Source organism: Felis catus, chromosome F1 (genome assembly GCF_018350175.1).
Source record: "Felis catus isolate Fca126 chromosome F1, F.catus_Fca126_mat1.0, whole genome shotgun sequence".
Classification (NCBI taxonomy): domain Eukaryota; kingdom Metazoa; phylum Chordata; class Mammalia; order Carnivora; family Felidae; genus Felis; species Felis catus.
In genome coordinates this window covers 3786415-3803482 of record NC_058384.1, presented here as the reverse complement: position 1 = coordinate 3803482, position 17068 = coordinate 3786415, and the positions used below count along the sequence as shown (strand labels likewise).

Here is a 17068-nt window from a genome sequence, read left to right as displayed (position 1 = left end):
GCAGGAATGAACCACAAGTGTCAATGGGTCTCTGAGAAAACATTCTGGCCCTGTTCAAAACCCGAGCAAGTGTCCAGATGACAAAGGACTGCACCTACCAAAATAAAGCTGAGACCATTTGGACCAAAAGATCTTAAGAACGTATTTTAATCAATACTTGCTAGTACAAGAGATCATCCATAACCCCCTTACGTTTGGAGCAGCTCAGTCTCCTGACAGCTCAACCAGGGTGAAGTAGCTACAAAATGTACCCCTACGTAACAAACCAGTTGATCTGTTAGGTGACATTATTTAGAAATAAACATCCAAATTTTGGAGAATTCTTCTCAAAACAACTTTAGGTCTTTAGCATAATTAATATTGAGTTCTTATTTCTTAACAGTAATTAGAAACTAAACAGTATGTTTCTTAAGGCTATTCCTAAATTGCTGCAGGTGAAAACACCAGAGAACATACGTATCTCCCCATTTCTTCAGCAAAAAGATATCCATTCTTTTCATCTAAAAGCCAAATCAAATCTATATAATAAACACAGAAAGCAATCATACCACTTAAAACTGGTCTAAAGCACAGTGTCAACTTTACAGTCTACTTCCTATCTTACCATGATATTAAAACCATGTTTCTAAAATGTTAATTATTAGGATTTATTGTTCAGCTTCACCATCATATCTTACTATGAGGCTCACTATCAGAGGCAAACCACAGAGAAGGCTAAGAAAGCAATCTTGTAAGGAACTGCATTTGACTTTGAAACAAAACTCTACAATCTTACAAAAACATGAGGCATTATCTTCACTCTACAAACTTTAACCTTGATCTAGACCTCAACAGCTCATAATCTATCTGCCAGTTTTCTCAAAAACAACCTTCTTGATTTACTTTTTCCTACTTTTTTCCATTACTGAAATGCAGGATGTAATTAAGATTTTTTTCACAATACTGGCTGTAATGTTTTCTGTTCTCATAGTTGAAAACTAACAATAATGTACAATAGGCACAAATTAGCATGAAAGACAAAGGAAATTTAAATATTGCATTAAGACACAAAGACAATGGGAAAAAAGAGTCTGAGATGGAAAAAAAAAGGAAATGAAGACATCTATGACTCAATTCCACGTATTGGTAAATGAATGACTCAAAAAACAACTTCAGAATCTCTACATTTTCATGTGTGGTAGTATTTATATTGATACAGAACATAAACTAAACCAGTAGCTCCCAGGGTGCCTGGAGGGGCTCAGTCAGTTGAGAGTCCAACTCTTGATTTCAGCTCGGGTCACGATCCCAGGTTCCTAGGATCGAACTCTGCATTCGGCTCCACACTGAGCAAGGAGCCTGCTTAAGATTCTCTCTCCTCCCCCTCCCGCCCCTACCCTGCACATACGTTCTCTCTCTCTCTCTCTCTCTCTCTCTCTCTCTCTCTCTCTCTCTCCCCTTCTCTCCCTCTCTCCCTCTCTCTCTCTCCCCTTCTCTCCCTCTCTCCCTCTCCCTCTCTCTCTCCCTCTCTTTCAAATAAATAAACAAGCAAACGAACAAACCAGTAGCCCCAAATGGGGGTAACCCTAATGTTGAGGGTTGTTTGGGAAATTTATGGAGGTGATTTTATTTGTTAAGATGCTTGGGGAGAAAACCATGGGCACTTAGTGGCCAGGAACCAGAGGTGTCGGGCACCCTGTATAGGGTAATTCCACACGATGAAGAATCGTTCCAAATCCAAGATGACTTTTAAAAGTCCAATAGGGGTGCCTGGGTGGCTCCGTCAGTTGAGTGTCCGACTTCGGCTCAGGTCATGATCTCATAGTTCGTGGGTTCGAGCCCCGCATCAGGCTCTGTGCTGACCGCTTGCTCAGAGCCTGGAGGCTGCTTCAAATTGTGTCTCCTTCTCTCTCTGCCCCTCCCCCATTCATGCTTTGTCTCACTCTGTTTCTCAAAAATAAATAAATGTACAAACAAAATATTAAAAGTCCAATAAAACATTCTATAGAGGGGAAAAACTTGTTTGTAATTATCCAAGCCTGGAACTAAGCCTTGTTTCACATAAAAAAACGAAGAGCTGGTTTTTACACAGCCTTGATAGCACTGAATTTTCTAGCTAAATCAAGGAAAGATTGCATTTTAAGAACTTTAGTGAAAGCTATTTAATATTTTATAAAAGCATATCACTGAAGGCAACACCACCGGTGATATTTGGAGTTAGCAATAACACACGCTTTCGGATCCTGAATGTCGTACTTCCCTTTCCAAGGTGACTGTACAGATGCAAGTATATGACTTCTTAATTACGTCTTCCAGTCCAGTCATGCCTGAGCATGTATGTGTGTATGTGTGTATGTGTGTGTGTATACAGAGAGAGAGCACGCATTATATAATATAAAATATATTAGTTTATTGTAAGTTATCATTTTCCTTCTCCTTTACATTCAAGTTATGGAATTACATTGATATTGAATTTTAAAAATATGTAACTAGGTAGATTGTATTTACTATGGAATTTCACTTCAAGATACTACAGAGGACCAAAAGTATTATTATAAAAAGCTAGAGTTAGGTCTATCAGAGCTCAAAACTGTAGAACTAGAACAATGCCACACAGCACAGACAGACATAAAAATATTTATTTAAATACACAGCCTGGGACAACCTCAGGGATTCTGACAGTAGTAACGAGACAGGATCAGGTGTCTGAATTCTTTTTATTCACTGAGGGTGATTCCATATGTAGCTAAGTTTGAAAAACCACCTATCTAGAATAAATTAAAAAGGCTACTGTATATACTAATAGAAGAAACAAAAAAGTACTTTTCTATACTTATTAAACTATTATACAGTCCTATAGGAATGAACATTTTATAACACTGACGTAGGGAAAGTGTTTCTAAGCAGGACATAAAACCCAAAAAGGAAAAGAAGTACATATTAAACTACATTAAAAATAAGCAACTTTTGTACATCAGAAAGAACAAACCTAATACCACAAGCAAGGTTGAAAGATAAAGGTCAAACCAAGAAAACAAAGTCTACAATGTATAGGAAAGACAGTGTTAAATGTCTCTAAAATAAAAGGAGGTCCTAACAAAATAACTAAAGAAAGGATGAATATTTCAATGAAGGAAGGATGGAAGGAAGGAAGGAAGGAAGGAAGGAAGGAAGAGAGAGAGAGAGAGAGAGAGAGAGAGAGAGAGAGAGAGAGAGAGAAAGAAAGAAAGAAAGAAAGAAAGAAAGAAAGAAAGAAAGAAAGAAAGAAAGAAAGAAAGAAAGAAAGAAAAGCAAGCCAGCCTAGGACACGAATAGGAAATTCATGCCTAAAAAGGAAAGAAAAAATAAACAAAAAAGACAAACCACACCAGGGATCAAAGGCATGCTAACAGAAAGAAGGTAATACAGGTGGTCCATTAGTGTAGCGACTATGAATGAAACTAACAGCATTTGGAAGAGTCTAGGGTCTATGGTCTAGATCACTCCAGCCTTGTCAGTAGAACTGTAAGGTTCTCTAATCTTTCTCATGGGTGTATGGTAATGAACACCAAAAATCTTAACGTGCATATTGTTGGTATACGAATAATATTTACAATACACTTAATCCTAACAAATCTAATTGGTGTACAGAAATAAGTGTAAGAATGCTCATCATACATTTATTTAAAAAACTGAAAAACTGGTGGGGCGCCCGGGTGGCTCAGTCGGTTAAGCGTCAGACTTGATTTCGGCTCAGGTCATGATCTCACAGTTAAGGGTATCGAGCCCAGCATCAGGCTCTGCGCTGACAGAGCTGAAAGCACGGAGCCTGCTCGGGACTCTATCTGCCCCCTCCCCTGCTCATGCACACACACTTTCTCTTTGTCTCTCTCTCAAAATAAATGAACATTTTTTTTAAACTGAATGGTAATAATTTTTCAGCTTTTCCTAAAAGAAAAAGCTATTTTTGCCTTATTTCCTTATGCTGTCCCAATATTGTTTGAATTTTCTACAAATATCATGTTATTATATTTACAAACAATAGCAAATATCATTACCTTTCTTATGTCTGGTAACTGTGATTCAGGGAGAAGCATTTTTATATGAAAGAGAGAGCAAAATTACTGTTCAATAAACACTTTTAAATATTTTTGAAAATCTGCTTGTAACTCAAAGAATAGCTTAAATGTATTAATTTTTAAATGCTAAAAAAAAAACACGCTTCAATTTAAACCATTTGTAATGCAAAGACTTACTCAGTAAACTGTTTTATCAGTTTATCTTCATTCACATCCATTTTTTTAAAGTAAGTTTACTACCAATTAGGTACATCTTGCATTTACCAGATGACAGACATTTGATGATTTCTTCTAAAGCCAGTACCACTTAGAGAAGATATAACTTACTATATATTTATCATTGATCATTTGAAATTAATGCCATCTAAAAGGAAGAAAGGACAGTAAATCCTAACAATTCTTTCTCTGGCCAGTCTCACATGGTCCTGATTACTAAAGAAGAGAATTGATGAGATGTTAAAACAGAAAGAGAAAATCAGTTTATTTCAACTTTCTTACACAAAATAGCCTTTGCACTACTATGACATTCCCCTCCCCTCCTTGGATATGATCACTACAGCTCAATAACCCATTTAAATGCCACTAAACATTGGGGACAAATGGGTGGCTCCATCAGCTAAGTGTCTGACTTCCGTTTTTGGTTCAGGTCATGATCTCATGGTTCATGGGTTCAAGCCCCACATCCGTGCTGATGGCGCAGAGCTTGCTTGGGATCTTCTCTCTCCCTCTCTCTCTGCCCCTCTCCCTTCCCCCACTCACACTCGCCAGCTTTCTCTCAAAAACAAATAAAAAGTAAACTTTAAAAAAATACTGTTAAACACTGGGTTTTGATTACAGTAAATACTCAGGGCAGTTTATTATTGTGTGGGATAGAGTATTACAATGCATATCGAGACTGGTTTCAGTAAAACACATCTAATTCATGACCGGGGCTCACCAGACATTCATCTTATAAGAGGACTGGATTCAATAATGTCTAAGGCAGCCTCTCAATTATAAAAATCTATGATTCTGTAAAATCCACAGGAACATATAATCTGAATTATGAATTATGTCAAAACAGGTCTGAAGCCTGTCCACATAAGGCTTACATAGAGCTGAAAATTTTCCTCAAATTTTAGATCATTTAGAGAGTATTTTCCTCAAATTTTAGATCATTAAAGGATGAAGAAATTGGCTTAAAATGTACAAAAAGAGAATTCTTTTCAGCCATTTATTCAACAAACGTGTTTGTCATTAATAATTGAACACCTTCTGGCGTGGAAGATTGTTACAATTTTTTTACCACATTTTCATGATTCATTCCACTCACAATCAATATTTACAGAGATTTCCTATAAGCAAAACTTAGAGAATACTTGAGTTGCCCTGCAACTTGCAGGAAGGAAAAGAGACCCAACAGTTTTCCAATCACTTACAGACCATTTAATAGCAAATAAACAATATCTCTATCTTCATGCCTCAAAAGTAGTCTAGTATTGAACTGCAGGTTGACAGATACATGAAGATCAAAGCTGGAATCTGGAAAAGGAAAACCAGAAAGCTAAGCCAGGTGTCTAACAAGCTACAGCTGACTGACAGGTATTGGTTAAAATCTTGCATAAAATCTCCTTACAGCACGAGAGAGACCTAGTGATAGACATTAGACTTATCATCTTAAAAGCTTACTGAGTGCTGTTCAAATCTAGACCTTCCCACTAGGCTTAATCAAATTAGATAGGGCCAAATATAAAGATGGAGTAGGGTAGGAGAATGGTCGTAGGGCATCAAGCTGACAAAAGAAACAACAAGTATTATTTCTCAGGAAAATGGAAATTACAGTTTCCTGATTGAGGAACAGTTAATAATATTAGTGCCCCAAAGTCAGTCAGCCATCATCTAGTGCAGAATTCAGGTCAAATCCATTCCGCCACCTGTTTTTGTAAAGTTTTACTGAAACACAGCCACATTCACAGTTTATACTCCCTCATTTCACACTATGACAGCAGAATTGAATAGTTATGACAAGAAATCTATGGCCCACAAAGCCTAAAATATTTATCACCTGGACCACTACAAAATAAAAAGTCTGCCAACCTCTGATTTAGTGAGAGGTCAGATCAAGATGGAATGGCCTACGTGACATATTTTATCTAGAAAGGCAAAATAATTCACTCACCTCTACACACTTCCAATTTTCTGTGAAAGGAACTTCCATGCTAATCCGAACATCAGCACTGTGTTCTAGCTGAACACGGCAATGGAGCACATATATTTTGTCTCCCCAGCCCAAGTAAGCATCAGGTTTTTAACTCCCAAAGTGGATTAGAAGAGCCACCAAGGAATGAGGAGTTTAACGTCCTTTCTACAAGTCAGAAACCGGGGGTAAGACAGGCTGCAGAAACAGGGCAGGAGGCCTCCTCAAAGGGCAGTTACCTTCCGAGTCTTTTCTGAGAAGGCAGCCACCTGCCAGGGAGAACTCCAGCTGGGACCCGGCAGCAAGAGTAAATGTCAGGCACAAAAGGGGACTGAAAGCCGAAAAAGAGAGACTTACCCAAAAGTCTTATACCAAACAGTGTCAAAATACCTCCTTGCTATTGGAATGACTGTGAGGAAGCACAGGAGGGTCAGAGTCAAGAATCTAGCTGCATCTGACGCTCCTGTTTCTGATGCAGAGATCAGAACTTCTACTGGGTCTTCCCGCCCCACACTCACCCTCCTACGATGGCCGCCTCCGCAGCCACCTCATTCTTCAAGTGGCATAAAGGCTGTGAGCCCTTATTACAGAGGAGGAAATGATACCTCGGCACACTTCAAGGCTCTGCGGTAAGTGGTATTTTTAAAACAATTTATGGAGCACTAATTTACAATAAAATGTACCAATTTCAAGAGTGTAGCTTGATGAGTTCTGACATATACACACGTCCCTGTAACAACACCAAAGTTAAGACAGAGACTGTCATTACCCCCCAAAGTTCCTTTGTCTCCCTTTCCATCCGAGCCCTCCAACCCGGGTAAGTGGTGACCTGGTCGCCATCATTATACACGAGCTGTGCCAACTCCAGAACAGCACTACGTCCTTTGGTCTGGCTTTATTCCCTCCATGCAATGTTTCTGAGATTCACTCATGTTGCCTCAGGTAGCAGTAGTTGGTTCTTCTTACGGCTAGTTGTGTGTATATGCAGTGTGTGTGTGTGTGTGTGTGTGCGTGTGCACGCATGTATGTGTGCATGTGCATGTGTGTGCATGTTCCACCTAGGAGCAGAGCTGCAGGTTTATGTGGTGAGTGTACACTTAACATTTTTAGAAACTACCAAACTTTCCCAAAGCAGTTCTATATTTACACTCCCACCAGCGGAGTATGAGGTATCCACAACCCGGTCTGCACTCGGTGTAGTCAGCATTCTGCATTTTAGTCTAATGGGTATGTAAAGGTATCCCAATGGGGTTTTAATTTTCATTTTTCTGATGACTAATGATGTTGAGTATTCTTTGCTGTATATCTTACTGAAGTTCAAACCCATTCAAATCAAACCCATTTTACTGTGCTATCTTACTAAGTTGCATTTTCTTTTTTTTTACTGTTTGTTTATTTATTTATTTGAGAGAAAGAGAGAGTGCACATGGGTGGGAGAGAGGGGCAGCAAGAGAGGGAGAGAAAGAATCCCAAGCAGGCTCCACACTCACTACGGAGCCCCACATGGGCTCAAATTTACAAACCATGAGATCATGACCTAAGCCAAAGTCAAGAGTCGGACACTTTTTTTTTTTTTAACATTTCTTTACTTTTGAGAGACAGAGCATGAGCAGGGGACACAGACAGAGGGAGACAGAATCTGAAAGAGGCTCTAGGCTCCAGGCTCCGAGCTGTCAGCACAGAGCACAACGTGGGGCTCGAACCAATCAACCGCGAGATCGTGACCTGAGCCGAAATTGGACACTTAACCAACTGAGCCACCCAGGCGCCCCAAGTGGTGAACATTTGAAATAAGTTATGGACACAACTCCTTAGCCAATTCCTAGAAAAGCAAAGAGCTCAGCAGGGGGTGTGCCTATAACATGCAAACTAACCAATCCAGAGCCCTACCTTGGCTCTCTGCTAAAGTCCTAGAGTAACTAGACCCAAGTACCAGGCATCTAGAGACCATGCCTATAATCCAAAACCCTCAGAAATTATACAAACTAGGCAGTCCTAACTGGTTTGGCCTGCTCTGCTTTGCCTTTCCCACAGAAAGCCTGTGGGAATAAAGGCTCCAGCCTCAGCTTCCCCCTGCTCCCACCTTCCCTCTGACTACTGTGAGGGTTCTGCATGTGGCCCTGTATGGCAATCCATGCCTCCTGTTCTAGGGCCTAGGAGTATAAGAAACTTTGTTTTCCTGAGCTTCTGCTTTCCATCTTGTGACTGCACCTGACTATCACATGAAAGAAAACAGAACAGCGTCTATTTCTGGACTCTATTCATTGCTCTATACATCAATCCCAATGCTAGTACTATATTCTCTTCATAACTGTGGCTTCAGATTACGTCTCCAAGTCAGGTGGTCTAAATCCTCCAACTTTGCTCTCCTTTTACATAAAGGACTCAGTTTAAGTGTTCTGCATTTCCATATAATTGCAGTCAGATTATCAATCTGTGAGTCTTTGGATGAAACTTCACTGAATATGAATCTATACAGTGGTATTTTCAAAATCACTTATTATAAGTGCTTATGGATTTTGAACTTTTAGAATCAATTAATAGATAGGACTTAACTTTGTGTCCCAGAACAAAATATAAATATTAGTCTTGACAAAAATGAAGGTATAGGTGGCAAGTTATTGGACACAGAATGATAAGAGACAGAGGGATGAGTGGGAATACTAATATCTTCACCTTTAAAAGTAGGGAATCGAGAGATACTATCTATACAGTAAATCCCCCTTACCCAGGGGGGATCATTACAAGACTCCAGTGGATGCCTAAACTGTGGATGGCACCAAACCCTCTATCTGTGACTAACAGGCAGGTAGTGTAGACAATGTGAACCCGCTGGACAAAGAGATGATTCACGTCCCACGTGGGACGGAGTGAAACAGCTGGGATAGCGTGAGATTTCACCACACCACTCAGAACAGTATGCAGTTTAAAACTGATGACCTGTTTACCTCTGGAAGTTTCCATTTAGTATTTCTGAGCTGTGGCTGAAATATAGAAAGGGAAACCACAGATAAGGGGACACTACTATACTTGATTAACCATAAATAAAAGCTTGCCCATATTGTTTAAAGTTATAAATGCAAGAAGGGGAAATTGAGCCTAACAGATTATAACAGTTAATCCCAAACCAACATGGCCGAAGCAGATTTTCCCCACCTGAGTCTCTTATACAGTCTTCCCCATGTCATAAATGGGGTCATCATCTCACCAGTTACTAAAGCCAAAAACCAAGGAGTCTTTCTTGATTCTTCTCTCCCTCTCTATCCTATATTCATTCCCCTTCTATTTTTTTCAGCCCCTCCTCTGAGCGCCACACAAGCATACCAGCTGCCTATTCAACATCTCCACGTGTGTTCAACAGGCACAAACTCAAAACCTGTAGGCTAGACTTCTCTCCGAACCAGCTCTTCCCTCAGATTTCCGTAAGTCACAAAACGGCACCACCATTCATCCGAAGTTGCTCAGGCTGGAAACTTAGAAGTCACCTGTTACTATTCTTTCTGCCTCACTTCTGACATCGAACCTATTGGCAAACTTTCACCTACACCTTCAAAATATGTCTCAAATCCAATCATTACCACCTCACTGCTACCACTCTACTTGAAGCCATCCAAGCTTTTGACTAGATCAGTGCCTTGCATATACTGAGTTCTCAATTTGAATGAATGAATGAATGACTGCATGCATGCATGAGCAAATTCAGTCAGTGTGTCCTTCAAAAGATACCCCAAATCTGACTGATTCTCTTTGCTGCCATTACTACCGTCCTAGCCACCATCATACGGTGACCAGACTACTATAATAACCTACTGACAGTTTTTCCATTCCCTACCTTTACCCTATAACCTATCCCCACAGCAGTCAGAAAGTTTCCTTTAAAATCTCAGTCACACCATAATATTGATCCTCCTTCCCCCCCTTAGAACCCTACAGTAGCAGCCCATCACATACAGAACAAAATGTGTATTTTTTAACCATAGCATATAAAGGCCTTATCATAACCTGGAACCTCTCATCTCTCCAGTCTTATCTCCTACAACTCTCTGTGTCGCCTCCTCTGGTCCAACCTCTGGTCTTCTTGTCCTTCCCTGAACACAGCATATTCACTCCTGCTTTTACGTTTGATGTGCATCCAACCTGAAACTCTCTCCTAATCTTGGCATGTCCTGATTACTTCTTTCAGGACTTGACTCAAATGCCACTCCTGACAGGTTTTAGATTGACAGATGGAGAGACAGATTATAGATCGGTAGGCAGACAAATAGATCTCCTTATAAACTGTATAGATATCTCTCTCTCTCTCTCTTTCTCAAAAGCCATTTGATGTATAGATATGTTTACACTATATGTATATATGTATGTGTACACACATACACACACACACAACAGTCTCCCAATCGCTATCATTTTCTCTTACCTTCTTTATTTTATAATATAAAGATAATATATATTGCTTTATTAACTTATTATACGTCTCACCTGGAAAATGTAAGCTTCACTGGGCAAGGGCTTTCCGTGTCTTTTTTAATACTATTGTACCAGAGCCTAGAAAAGTCCTGGTGTTGAGGCCTGGGTGGCTCAGTCAGTTAAGCATCTGACTCTTGATTTCGGCTCAGGTCATAATCTCACAGTTCGTGGGACAGAGCACATAGGGCTCTGTGCTGATAGCCTCTCCCCCACTCATACCTGCGCTCTCTGCCTCTCCCCCACTCATACCTGTGCTCACTCGCTCTCTCTCTCTCCCCCCTCAAAATAAATAAACATCAAAGAGAGAAAGACAAAGATAGATAGATAGATAGATAGATAGATAGGAAGTAAGGAAGGAAAAGAAGAGAAAAGAAAAGAAAAGAAAAGAAAAGAAAAGAAAAGAAAAGAAAAGAAAAGAAAAAGAAAAGAAAGAAAAGAAAAGAAAAAAGAAAAGAAAAGAAAAGAAAAGAAAAGAAAAGAAAAGAGGAGAGAAGGAAGGAAGGAAGGAAGGAAGGAAGGAAGGAAGGAAGGAAGGAAGGAAGGAAGGAAGGTTGGTCCTGATGTTGGGGTCCCCAGAGGCTCAGTCAGTTAAGCATCTGACTCTTGATTTTGGCTCAGGTCATGATCTCTTGGTTCCTGAAATCAAGCCCTGTGTCAGGCTCTGAGCTGACAAGAGCCTGCTTGGGATCATCTCTCTCCCTCTCTCTCTCTCATTCACACTCACATGCGCTCTCTCGCGCTCTCTCTCTCTCTCTCTCAAAATAAACAAAGATGGAAGGAAGGAAGGAAGGAAGGAAGGAAGGAAGGAAGGAAGGAAGGAAGATGGACTGACTCTGGTGTTGACACTAGTATTTGCTAAGTAAATCAATAGGTAAAACCATAATCAAGTCCTTCAAATCTTAACTCACTAGCCTCACATCCAGCTGCTTTTCTTTTCTGTATTTTTTTAAGATTTAATTTTTTTAGAGCAGTTTCAGACTCACAGCAAAACTGAGAGGACAGTACAGAGGCTGCCCACTCACTTCCTACCACCACACCTATTATCAACATCCTCACCAGATGGCGCATTTGTTACAACTGATGAACCTACAGTGACACATCATTATCACTCAAAGTCCATAGTGAACATTCAAGTTCACACTTGATGTTGTACATTCTATGGGTTTGGACAGACGCAAAGTCTATCCACCATTATCCAACTCCTTTTTATTCCTCTAACATGAGAAGTTTGTTCCTCCTTCAGTTCCTTTACATCTGCTGTTCCTTTTATGTAAAAAAAAAATCTGTTCTAGATCTTTCCATGGCTGGCTACTTTTGTTGTCAATTAGACCCCAGGTCAAATGTCACCTCTACAGAAAGTCCTTCTGTAATTACCTATTCAAAGGGGAGCTCGGACTCACCCAAATCATATTCACTCATCTAATTGTGGGTATTTGGTATTCTCGTCTCCTCGCTCTATAATATGAACTTCATGAAAGCCAGGATCATGTTTACTTGTCACTGCTAATTGCCCACCACCCCAACACCCAGAATGACTAGCTAGTAGCTACTCAATAAGTATCTACTGGATAAACTTTGGATGAATGGAACGTTCTCAGACAATTATGTAAGAAGTGGGAGAGGAAGTAGGTGCTGATGTAGGTGAGCTAAATTCCCTCACCTACCAGAGCAGGAGGTGAATCAGTAATGCCTACATAGATGGCTCAAGAAGTACTTCCCCATCTCACTTATATGTAGAATCTAAAAAGAACCAAACTCAGATACAGAGAACAGATAGGTGGTTGCCAGAGGCAGGGAGTGCAGGGTAACGGAAATGAGTGCAAGTGGTCAAAATGTACAAACATGTAATATACAGGATGATGACTATAGCTAAGAATTACTGTATTGTATATTTAAAACTTGATAAGATGGTAAATCTTAAAAGTTCTCATCACAATAAAAAAGATAATTATGTATGATGATAGGTGTGAACTGAACTTATTGTGATGTTCACTTCACAACAGACACATAGATCACCTCATTACACTGTACACCTACAACTAGCACAATGTTATACGTCAACTGTATCACAACTAAAAAAGTAAAGAGATATTACTATGGACAGATTAAAGATAACGTAATGTTTTAAAATCTAATTTGAACCAACAAGTATCACTCATGAATGTATTCATTCATTCGCTCGACCACTTACACTCCGTGTACAGCAGAGTACAATGCAGGGAGCACCCCCACCCCACAGTGAACCTGGCCTTCTAACTGCAGAAACAGGCAATGAAACCAATAATAAAGATAATTTCTGTGTGAAAAAGGAGAGACACAAACTGGTCTCGGGAGTTTAGGAAAGAAGGGAGTGACATTTAACCTGGGTCATAAAGGATAAGTACTAGGAGTTCAGCAGATAGGGGGCAGGTCTGGGTCCAAGCCCAAGGACTCATACAGCCGAAGGCCCAGAAGTAAAAGTGTAGCAAAGTCCACAAAGTTGAATTTCATCCTGAGGAAGCGGCCAGGGCTTTCTGCTGCTGGGTGACAGATCATGCTTACGCTCTGAAATACCACAGTCACTCTGGCTCCGGGGTGGGAAACAGAAAAAGAGCTGGCAGGAGCACAGAGGCTGCAATCAACTTAGGAGGGAGCTGACAGTGACATGCACACAAGTGGTGGTAGAGAAGCTAGAGAGAAGCGAGCCAAGTTAGATCTTCAGGTGGTAAAATCAGCAGGACAAGGCGATTAACTGGGCATGGGGCCAAGAAAGGATATGAGCCAAAGACAGTGACACCCTGAACACTCAGCCTGCTGGGTGCTTGGTGAAATTACTCACTGAGGCTAGAAAAGCAGGTTTGGGCGAAGAAAGTGCACTCAGGTCCGGCTATAGGGCATTTGAGATATGGGTGCACCATCAAAGTAGACGTACCCCGTAAGGCATGGGGCTGGTGGTTGAAGCTAGAGATGGGAGTTTCAAGGAAGATTAATATACAGATGCCGACTGACATTGCGGAAGGGGATGGGATCACCCAGCAAGTCAACGAGAAGCGAGCAAAGACCAGCTTAGGGCCCCAGACATTTGTAGAAGTCAAAAACTTAAGAACAAATAATTTCAACCTTTATAGAGTTTTCTCTTTTTATTTACAATTAGATATGAAGCCAACTTCTCTAGAACACTCAGTGCACGTCCTATCAGTCTGAAGCCTGGCACAGAACTATTTGTGAAATAAACTAAGGGCTTGGCTTTCTTCATTATTACCAGTAGTGAGTGTAATATTCTAGACTCCAACTTATTAAATCACCCTGTTAAGGGGCACCTGGGTGGCTCAGTCAGTTAAGCATCTGACTTCGGTGCAGGTCATGATCTCACGGTTCACGGGTTCGAGCCTTATGTCGGTCTCTGTGCTGACGGCTCGGAGCCTGGAGCCTGCTTCATGGATTCTGTGTCTCCCTCTCTCTCCGCCCCTCCCCTGCTCATACTCTGTCTCTCTCCCTCTCTCTCAAAAATAAGTAAAACATTTAAAAAAAAATTTTTAAATCACCCTGTTAAATGTTGACTAACGTGAGATTCATCAAAAATGAATCAAATCATGCTGTAACTAAGCATAAAATGTAAACCCACAAATAAGATTAACATTTTTAAACAGGTCTATAATTTTTAACATAAAATAGAGCCTCTCTCTGCTAATATAGTACTTTTAAAAGTATATAAACTGCAGTCTGATACAGTATCCCTGCTTATTTTATTCAGCAATTATTTCAATTAGAAATGTACATCTATGGGGGCGCCTGGGTGGCGCAGTCGGTTAAGCGTCCGACTTCAGCCAGGTCACGATCTCGCGGTCCGTGAGTTCGAGCCCCGCGTCGGGCTCTGGACTGATGGCTCAGAGCCTGGAGCCTGTTTCCGATTCTGTGTCTCCCTCTCTCTCTGCCCCTCCCCCGTTCATGCTCTGTCTCTCTCTGTCCCAAAAATAAATAAACGTTGAAAAAAAAAAAGAAAAGGAAAAAAAAAAAAGAAATGTACATCTATGAATCAAATTAAATCCAGCAGAGGTAAAATAATAATTGGTGAATTTACTTGAAATTGGTTTACTTTTTAACAATATTACAAATTTTGAGCATGCTTTTTTAAAAGAAAACTTAGCCCGCTCGTCCTCTTTGACCTCAAAATCCTCTGTGACGTTCTGGTTATGACAATATAGAAATAAGACTGGTTCCCACAGATAAGCCCTCTATTGCATCATATGGCACATCATAATATGGCAGACGCAGAGGAATACAAGGCCCCTGATGACAAGATACTCTGGCCAGGATCAGAAACAGTCCTGAACACAGCAGTCAATGCATACATGTATATGTACACTATAGACAAAGTGCAGACTGACAGCTTAGTGTGTATCCTCCACTCACAAAACAAACATACAGAGATTACCTCTGGAAGATGGAAGTAGGAATGGGGAAGGAAGTTGGAGGAGACCTCCACTCTTGTTACTTCACTTTTCGGTTGAAAGATGAAATGTGAAAATCAATGACACTGAAAGCATCCCTATGGGCACCAGGGACATGAGACCTTAGAATGCCTCAATAGCTTCTCTCAGGCAACTCGTGGGCGCCATGGCCCCACACATCAAATGCTAAGCTAATGAAGCAAAGTTATGTCCCTCCAGGGTAAATACATTATAGATTTTATGCTACAAATTCACATCCTCTATATCAATTTCCATTCCGAGGGCGTCTGCCTCCTGTTCATTACTGTTCCTAGTTCAGTTTGTCAGTTTAATTTTGTGCTGCTTTGTAGGAATCCACAATAATTACAACATTTAATTCTGTACCTGAAGGGTGAGCTAAACAGAGCAGTTTAAATGCATATGTTCCAGCCAATCTTTGACTCCCACCCACCTCTGCACACACCCCATCCCCCACACACATACAAGCACATGCACTAGCTGGCTTATATATGATATCTTTCACCTCACTAGCTCTTTTCCCATTACTTTCGACAGTGTATCTGACGATGACATTATTATTGATGCTACAGTAAACAGCTAATATATGTGGTAAAAGTACATGCACTATAATGAATCAAAATGACACACCCACCCACCAAACTCCCTCTACTCATTCTAATCAGATAATGGATTTTTTTCTTTGAGTGTACTACAAAAGGAGGGAGTAGCATTGGAGAGGAAAAAAAAATTCATAAAAACAGGGGGAAATAAAAGTAAATGTTTAGGTCATTGAGATCAGAAAGGAAGTTCATCAGAAGATTTGTGTCAAGTAACATGTAGTCCGTCAGTTCTATATAGAGTATAGTCTTCTTAACTTAAAGTTTCCTGAAACGTAGCTCAGTTTCACATGAATAAGCTAGATAACATCACTACAACACAGTCTATCTAAAATTTATCTTGTAGAAAAAAAGCACAGCCCTGTTTCATGTTTTTGGTTTTTGTTATTATTATTGCTAACGATCTTACATAAATCTGGTAGCTTTCTAACTGTGACAGAATTTTTGCTTTACAAATGAAGTGAAAATAATCCAACTGGTTTTTACATTCCCTATTTTTATTAAGGAAGTTTTACTTCTAACCTTCTATTTTTATATTTTTTGTTTTGTGTTCCTTGACGATAGAGCGCAACAAAAGCCAGGAAAAAATGTGAATACGATAGGAAATAGAAAACTATATCTAATCAGAATGATAGAACAAAAATTCCTGAGATAAGCATGGCTTAGACGTCAAAAGGGAAAAGAGGAACTCTGGGGGGGTGTGTCCACTCACATGTGTGCACGCACACGCGTGCACGCACACACACACACACACACACACACACACACACACACACACCCCTACCTCAAAATAAGAAACAAAAAGGATGAGTGGAAGGTTGAGAGCAAGGGACTCAGACACAAAACCTCCAATTAGACTTTTTATTATGATGCAATTCATTACAGCATAATTACATTTCTTATGAAATGATTAATCATAAGGTTAGAAGAAAAGGTTATGTTGAATGTTAATTATACATCCTGTAAAGAATTTCAAAGCCGTTAACGGCGGTATTCTCATAGACTGTCAGTTGCCGTAAATTAAACTCTAGGAAGGCAATTTGGCAATATCTTTAAAAATCCAAAATCATATATCCTTTTACTAATCGATACAACTGGGAAGAATTTATCCTACAACTAATTTGTGGAAGTGAGCAGAAATGTTCACAAAAAGATGCTTGGTCCATTACTGGCAACACCAAATATCGAAAATAATGTAAGCATTCCTTACTGAGGAAATTATGACCATGGTGCATTCATATAAGGGAATCAATGGGATGGTACCGAAAGTTCCTCTAGACAGATGATAAAACAAAAAGGAGAATGAAGGCATACAAGAGTTACCCATATCTGTTTTTTTTT

General features: G+C 40.0%; 1 protein-coding gene across 3 annotated transcripts in view; it reads right to left on the bottom strand.

The window, feature by feature from the left end:
• SMYD3 (SET and MYND domain containing 3) overlaps window positions 1–17068 on the bottom strand; it is a 686941-nt gene that overhangs the window by 505011 nt on the left and 164862 nt on the right. The window lies entirely within an intron of this gene.